The following is an 8,711-nucleotide window of genomic DNA, read 5'->3' as shown; positions in this document are numbered from 1 at the left end:
GCTATGTTGCTGAGGCTGCTCTTGAACTACTGGGCTCAAGCAATCCTCCCGCCTCAGCCACCTGTTATAGGTGTGAACCATCGCGCCTGGCTTCCAGTGAAATTTAAATGCATAATGATTCGATATAAATGTTCATTCCTATAAAAATATACAAACTAGTCTTCCATGTTGCCCAGAGCAGAACTTGTTTTGTAACAATTTATACGAAAACATCATGAATCCCAAAGCCCTTGATATTCTGCAGGTAAAAGAGGAGTTGTGCCTGTTCCTTCCCGCAGGAGCTCATTTAAGTACAGATGGAATAATGTGACAGACAAGTGGACCACAAACACAGTATCACTAATCATCAGAAAAATGCAAATCAGGGCCGGGGTGGGGGTGGGGGGAGAGTCGACCTGGCTGTGCAGGCTCCGGGTGACTGCTGGCGGCCTGGGCCTGCTGCGAGATGGTGATCTTTGACGTGGAAGGGTAAGGCCCCGGCGCGCCGGGGTTGTCAGCCCCTTGAAATAGGGAATCGTGTCTTACTCGTCTTTGTATCCCCAGTGTCTAGCAGTTCCTGATACATAGTTTTAGCTGAATTTTGGGACAGGGCCACTGCTTCACCAAGGTCTGATACTAGTGATAACCACAGTGGAAGTTTGCAGTTATAGGTAAGTGTTTCTAGTGCCAAACTTAAAAGAAGAAAGAACTGGTTCAGAACAGCAATATATACAGAAGTAATTGTAGATGGAGAAATTAGGAAAACAGCAAAATCCAGTAGTTCTTCTAATCCAAAATGGGATGAACAGCTAACTGTAAATGTTATGCAACAGACTACATTGGAATTTCGAGTTTGGAGTCATCACAATTTAAAAGCTTAATTAGGAAATGCAACGATAGATTTGAAACAAGCTCTATTGATACACAATAGAAAATTGGAAAGAGTGAAAGAACAATTAAAACTTTCCTTGGAAAACAAGAATGGCATAGCACAAACTGGTGAATTGACAGTTGTGCTTGATGGATTGGTGATTGAGCAAGAAAATATAACAAACTGCAGCTCATCTCCAACCATAGAAATACAGCAAAATGGTGATGCCTTACATGAAAATGGAGAGCCTTCAGCAACGACAACTGCCAGGTTGGCTGCTAAAGGCACGAATGGAATAGATAATCATGTACCTACAAGCACTCTAGTCCAAAACTCATGCTGCTCGTATGTAGTTAATGGAGACAACATACGTTCATCTCCGTCTCAGGTTGCTGCCAGACCCAAAAATACACCAGCTCCAAAACCACTCACATCTGAGCCTGCCGATGACACTGTTAATGGAGAATCATCCTTATTTGCACCAACTGATAATGCTTCTGTCATGGGTATTCCAGCAGTGTCTGAAGAAAATGCCTTGTCTCCAAATTGCACTAGTACTACTGTTGAAGATCCTCCAGTTCAAGAAATACTGACTTCCTCAGAAAACAATGAATGTATTCCTTCTACCACTGCAGAATTGGGATCTGAATCTAGAAGTATATTAGACCCTGACACCTCTAACTCTGGAAGTAGTTCTGCTTTTGAAGCTGCCAAATCAAGACAGCCAGGTGGGTGTATGGATCCTGTATAGCAGGAGTCTGGGAATGCCAACACAGAAACCTTGACATCAGAGTGGGAACAAAGAAAATATCCTCATGGTAGAACCTATTATGTGGATCACAATACTTGAACTACCACATGGGAGAGACCACAACCTTTACCTTCAGGTGGGGAAAGAAGAGTTGATGATTGTGGAAGAGTTTATTATGTGGATCATAACACCAGAACAACAACGTGGCAGCAGCCTACCATGGAATCGGTCAGAAATTTTGAACAGTGGCAATCTCAGCGGAACCAACTGCAGGGAGCTATGCAACAGTTTAACCAACGATACCTCTATTCGGCTTCAATGTTAGCTGCAGAAAATGACCCTTATGGACCTTTGCCACCAGGCTGGGAAAAAAGAGTGGATTCAACAGACAGGGTTTACTTTGTGAATCATAATACAAAAACAACCCAGTGGGAAGATCTAAGAACTCAAGGCTTACAGAATGAAGAACCTCTGCCAGAAGGCTGGGAAATTAGATATACTCGTGAAGGTGTAAGGTACTTTGTTAATCATAACGCAAGAACAACAACATTCAAAGATCCTCGCAATGGGAAGTCATCTGTAACTAAAGGTGGTCCACAAATTGATTATGAACACAGCTTTAGGCGGAAACTTGCTCACTTCCATTATTTGTGCCAGTCTAATGCACTACCCAGTCACGTAGAGATCAATGTGTCCCGGCAGACATTGTTTGAAGATTCCTTCCAACAGATTATGGCATTAAAACCTTATGACTTGAGGAGGTGCTTATATGTAATATTTAGAGGAGAAGAAGGACTTGATTATGGTGGCCTAGCAAGAGAATGGCTTTTCTTGCTTTCACATGAAGTTTTGAACACAATGTATTGCTTATTTGAGTATGCAGGGAAGAACAACTATTGCCTGCAGATAAATCCAGCATCAACCATTAATCCAGACCATCTTTCATACTTCTGTTTCATTGGTCGTTTTATTGCCACGGCACTATTTCATGGAAAGTTTATCGATACTGATTTCTCTTTACCATTCTACAAGCGTATGTTAAGTGAAAAACTTACTATTAAGGATTTGGAATCTATTGATACTGAATTTTATAACTCCCTTATCTGGATAAGAGATAACAACATTGAAGAATGTGGCTTAGAACCGTACTTTTCTGTTGACATGGAGAGTTGGGGAAAAGTTACCTTACATGACCCGAAGTTGGGAGTTTCCAATATTCTGGTGACTGAGGAGAACAAAGATGAATATATTGGTTTAATGACAGAATGGCATTTTTCTCGAGGAGTACAAGAACAGACCAAAACTTTCCTTGATGGTTTTAATGGAGTTGTTCCTCGTCAGCGGCTACAGTACTTCGATGAAAAAGATTTAGAGGTTATGTTGTGAGGCACGCAGGAGGCTGACTTGGCAGATTGGCAGAGAAATACTCTTTATCAACATTATACAAGAAACAGCAAGCAAATCATTCGGTTTCGGCAGTTTGTGAAAGAGACAGACAATGAAGTAAGAATGCTACTATCGCAGTTCGTCACTGGAACCTGCCGGTTATCTCTAGGAGGATTTGCTGAGCTCATGGGAAGTAATGGGACTCAAAAGTTTTGCATTGAAAAAGTTGGCAAAGACACTTGGTTACCAAGAAGCCATACGTGTTTTAATCTCTTGGATCTACCACCATATAAGATTTACAAACAACTAAAGGAAAAACTTCTTTTTGCAATAGAAGAGACAGAGGGATTTGGACAAGAATGAATGTGGCTTCTTATTTTGGAGGAGCTCTTGCATTTAAATACCCCGACCAAGAAAAATTGCACAGATAGTGTATATAAGCTGTTCACTCCGTACAGTGAATTTTCCGAACCTCTCAAAGTATGTTTTCCATTCTTCCACAGAAATATGCAAAACATATATCATCCTTTTCTACTTTATTTATTGTTCCCTTGAAATGATTGACCAGGAAAAAGATCATCCTTAAATTTTGAAGCAAGTGAGAGACTTTATTAAAAATACGTATGTATCTATATAAGCATATATGATAGTGGCTCTAGGTTTATAGAGCTCCAAGTATATTAAACATGACAGCCATTCATTCATAAAGATCTGGATTTGCCTTACCTTGTTAATATTATCTAGGGGAAAAAGTGCAAATTGCTCCATGTTCTTCTCTCCCTTATGTAACATCTCTTGAGGGTGTTTAGTTGCATGGCAGTTCAGGAAGGTATTAAGGGCTTAGGCCAAATCTTACTTTGAGTATGTTTTAAAAAAAATGCTGCTGGCTTTTCTGAAGATAGGTGCTTGAACCTGTCAGTTTGTTTTAAATAAATACAATGGTTGAAAATTTTTCTCTCACTGTTACATCAGTAATATTGTCAAAGTAATGGATAAAACCATAACTTACACATGAAAGTCATATACTAGATCCGATACTGTTTAGTTTATTATCGAAGGATTCAATGAGTAGCATAGAAGTTTGTTTACATGTTACTTTGAGATGCTAGGTATTTGTGGAATTAAAAAGAATCAGGCACTTTTGTACTTTGTTTTAAAATCTGTGATGTTTTACTAATTTAATTCATAATAAATTGATGCAATTTAATACTTAGGTATGTAGAAAAGGTAATGTCAACTCTGCCACTTGTTTTGTGTTCAAAATTTTGGTTTTATGAAGCCAGATGGATTGAAGAGTTACATGAGCATTTGAATGTTCTAATATGAGGCTAATGATTTTCTGTTAGTGTTTGAATATCTTCATTCCTCTCAAATTCATAACAGTTCTATTTATCTGAATTAAATAAGCATGTTAAAAAAAGAAGTGACATTTATCAGCCTCTGGAATTCAGAGCTGTTCTTTTCTTATGTTTATATCTTTGCAAGGCATAGATGAGCTGAAGCCTCCATTTTGTAGGTATTCCATAAAATCTTATGGCGCTTTGTGGCTTGCGGGAAAGACTAACCGCCAACAAACAACATAGGTAGATATCACAAAACAGTAAAAAGGATAAAAACAATACATTTGGTAGAATCAAAGTACTTACGGATGGATAGAATATTGACCAAATGGGAAGAACTGAAAGCTGGAATAAATTGTAATGTCTTCTGTTCCAAAAATGAGGAAGATTATGCCTTCCTTTCTTTTTCTTAATATTTCAAATAGATACTTCACATAACTCAGCATAACTCATCAATTCCGTATTGCAATAAAATTAGTCCATACCTAAATTTTCATTTCTCTTTTGGATCAGAACAACAACAACAAACTATAATAGCTAAATATTTCAAAGAACAGTACCAAAGCAAGGGAAATTACATTGATACAGACACATGTATATCATGCTGGCAGTGTTTTAAATACATTCCATATTTTTTGGAAATAACTTTTTTATCACATATTTGTGTAGTATTTTCAATTATTTTTCTTGGCTTTGGAAGTCACATTTTGTTGAAATTAATAAGGCATTTACTAGTGGGGCTAGTTTTTGTTCAAAGATCCTGAGATGGTATCAGTTACTGACAGGTAATCTATCTCAACATTTTATAGAAACAGAGCAATTTCAATGGAAAAGTATTAGGAGATCTAAGCCTGATAGTTTTTGTAGTAAATTTTGTTTGTTAAATTTTAAACTTCTAATTCTCTAACTTATTTTAAAATTTACAAAATGGTTTCAAGAAAAAAGACCAAATCTTAATACATCTCTATAGTACTTAACTGAATTAGAAACCCAGCAAAAATAAAGTACAAGATTTCATGATATTATTATATGGCTATGTTCTTTCAAATTAGTCCTGAAACAAAAGGAAATAATTTTCCTCCACTGTATCATTAGCTGCCCTGTCTGCCTACCTCTGACCTTTGCTGGTGACCTGCAGTTCTGGCTGGAAAGGGGAGAAAAAGCAAGTAGAAATTTTCAGTTCAGGGCTGGTCCTTATAAAATTTGTCTTTCTGTGCCTCTCAGCAGCTAGCTTACTTGCTCTCTCTCTCTCTTTCCTCTTTCTCTTTCTCTCTTTCTTTTTTCCTTCCTTCCTTCCTTCCCTCCTTCTTTCCTTCCTCCTTTCCTTTTCTTTCTTTTCTTTTCTTCCTTTCTTTCTCTCTTTCTTTCTTTTCTCTCTGTTTCTCTCTCTCCTTCCTTCTTTCATTCCTTCCTCCTTCCTTCCTTCCTTTCTCTCTCTTTCATTCATTCGTTTGTTCCTTTGTTCGTTCTTCACTGTCACCCAGGCTGAAGTGCAGTGGAACAATCATAGCTCACTACATCTTCGACCTCCCAGGCTCAAGTGATCCTCCTGCCTCAGCCTCTCAAGTGGCAGGGACTACAGGCATGCACTATCAATCACACTCAGCTAATTTTCTTTTTTTTCTTTTTTTGTGGAGATAGGGTCTCACTCTATTGCCCAGGCTGGTCTTGAACTCCTGGCCTCAAGCAATTCTCCCACCTCATCCTCCCCAAGTGCTGGGATTACAGGCATGAGCCAGTGTGCTTGGCCAGCATATTTTATTTTCTTAAAAGAGGCTCATATCCTTAATTCCCATAAGAACTTGAACTCATTGTTAATGATATCCTAGGTTGGGTCAGGCAAAAAACTTCATACTATAGCAGATGACATGGAACAAAAGTCCTGATGGGAAGCTCAGTTCCACCAACGACTTTTGGCAAGTCCTGTTACCTTTAGGATCAAAGTTCTCACCTCTAAGAGGGGGAGGAGGGTGGCTGGCTTATCAATTCTAAACCTCATTTCTCCTGTAACACACATAACAGATGATCATGTCTATGAACAAAAAACACTCACTGAGGAAACCCAAAACATTTCCCAAGATATAAAGCAAAGAGCAAGGAGATATTTTTATGTTCTTGACAGTTTTGTTTTAACATAATGTGAGGGGTTACATAATACTTCACTGAGAGCCAAATAAAAGAACAGCAAATGAATTTTATTTCCTTCTAGTAAAGTAGTATAATGGTTTATGTACACCAGTTTGGTTTGACATGGCATTCCAAAAAGCACTTATGAGCTTATAAGTAAATAAAATTGCTATTTATTTCACAAGGAAAAAAATGGGCCTAACTAAATTCTAATTTTTTTCTTAATTTTTTAAATTTTTGTGGGTACATAGTTCATGTATATATTTATGGGGTACAAGAGATGTTTTGATACAGGCATTCAGTGTGACATAAGCACATCATGAAAAATAGGGTGTTCATCCCCTCAAGCATTTATCCTTTGAGTTACAAACAATTCAACTGTACTCTTTAAGTTATTTTAAATAAATTCTTAAATGTTTAAAAAATGAATTTTGATATTTTAATATTCTCTACCCCAAGATAAACTAAATTGAGCAGATTTATGTGTTGGCATATTTAATATTCTGATATGTGTGACTTTCTTTTCTTTTTTCTTTGAGAGGGAGTCTTGCTCTGTTGCCCAGGTGGGAGTGCAGTGGCACGATCTCGGCTCACTGCAACCTCCGGTTCAAGCGATTCTCCTGCCTCAGCCTGGGATTACAGGCTCCCGCCACCATACCTGGCTAATTTGGGTATTTTTAGTAGGGATGGGGTTTCACCATGTTGGTCAGGCTGGTCTCAAACTGCTGACCTCAAGTGATCCACCTGCCTCCGCCTCTCAAAGTGCTGGGATTACTGGCCTGAGCCACTGAGCCAGACCGTGACTTGTTTTTTTTGTTTTTTTTTTTTTTGAGACGGAATGTCACTCTTTCGCCCAGGCCGGAGTCTCGCTCTTTTGCCCAGGCCAGAGTGCAGTGGTGCTGTCTCCGCTCACTGCAAGCTCTGTCTCCCAGGTTCACGCCTTTCTCCTGCCTCAGCCTCCCGAGTAGCTGGGACTGCAGGCGCCCGCCACCACGCCTGGCTAATTTTTTTTGTATTTTTAGTAGAGACGGGGTTTCACCGTGTTAGCCAGGATGGTCTCGATCTCCTGACCTTGTGATCCGCCTGCCTCGGCCTCCCAAAATGCTGGGATTACAGGCGTCAGCCACCGTGCCCGGCCGTGACTTTCTAATAGGATAAGGGAGCACACAGCAGTTACTCCCTGGATCAGCGTCCTGAGACAACAGTTTGGGAAAAGCTTGTGAAGTGCTAAGAACCTAAGATTTGGAGCTAGAGACCTGTGGCTTGGTCCTGATTCTTCCACTCACTGTGTGATCTTCGGCAAATCACCTGACTTCTGAGGTTTCAGCTTTATCATATGTAATCACTGATAATTACACTGTACCTCTAGAGACTGTAGTGAAACAAAAGAAGCTAGTAATTTCTTAATGACTAACGTTGTTGGTGATAAATGCTGTCATTAGGACCTTTTCTTTCCAGTTTTTACTAGAAAGACAGACTCTTATTTCTACTATAAACAGACCCAGCCTGATACCACATCTGAAATATCCTCCTACTGATCTGGAATCATGAAAATATTCCCAGTACTAAATGTTTAATTCCATTTAATGAACACGTATTAACCATTTCCTTTATACTATGAAATACATGATATAAGAATAAGACATCATTTTAGCCTTTGAATTTCTTACAATCCAATTGCCACAATTTACTCTGCAGTCTTAATTTAAACTCCTCAATGCTAATGCAAAAGTTATATTAATTTCACCCCGCCTTTTTTTTGGCAAATTCTTATTTAAATATATAGAATGAAGATACGGCCAAATAATAAATATAGATGGGCATTTGTACCAACATTCTACACAATTTGTAACTGCATTTAGGAAATGAGATAAGCCATGCTTTTAATATTTTCAGTATTGTCTTAATTACTTGGGGAAGTTATAATCAGCTTTAAAACAACAAGGAAAGAAGAAATTGTACTGCAAACAGGAAAAAAATAAATGTAAGAGAGAAAAGTAAGGGAAGCAGTTCATTGTTTTTATTTAGAAAAGTTGTAAAAGCATGTTTCATTCTGGTTTAACTGAGAGTTAGCAGTATTTCATCTTTTTAATATATTTTGACAAAAGTTATGTATGTTTTTGATGTACAACACGATGTTTTGATATATGTATACATTGTGGAATGGCCAATTCAAGCTAATTAACATACATATTATTTTACTTTTTTGTGGTGAAAATACTTAAAATCTACCCTCTTAACAATTTCAAGTATACAA

At 38.2% G+C, this 8,711-nt stretch overlaps 1 pseudogene; it reads left to right on the top strand.

Annotated features, from left to right (window-relative positions):
- The first annotated feature begins 775 nt into the window (after positions 1 to 775).
- On the top strand, positions 776 to 3,600 carry LOC100445041 (NEDD4-like E3 ubiquitin-protein ligase WWP1; annotated as a pseudogene).
- The last annotated feature ends 5,111 nt before the right edge of the window (positions 3,601 to 8,711 follow it).

Source organism: Pongo abelii, chromosome 2 (assembly GCF_028885655.2).
Source record: "Pongo abelii isolate AG06213 chromosome 2, NHGRI_mPonAbe1-v2.0_pri, whole genome shotgun sequence".
Classification (NCBI taxonomy): Eukaryota; Metazoa; Chordata; class Mammalia; order Primates; family Hominidae; genus Pongo; species Pongo abelii.
Note: the sequence above shows the minus strand (reverse complement) of the source record. Positions and strands in the feature narration are given on the sequence as shown.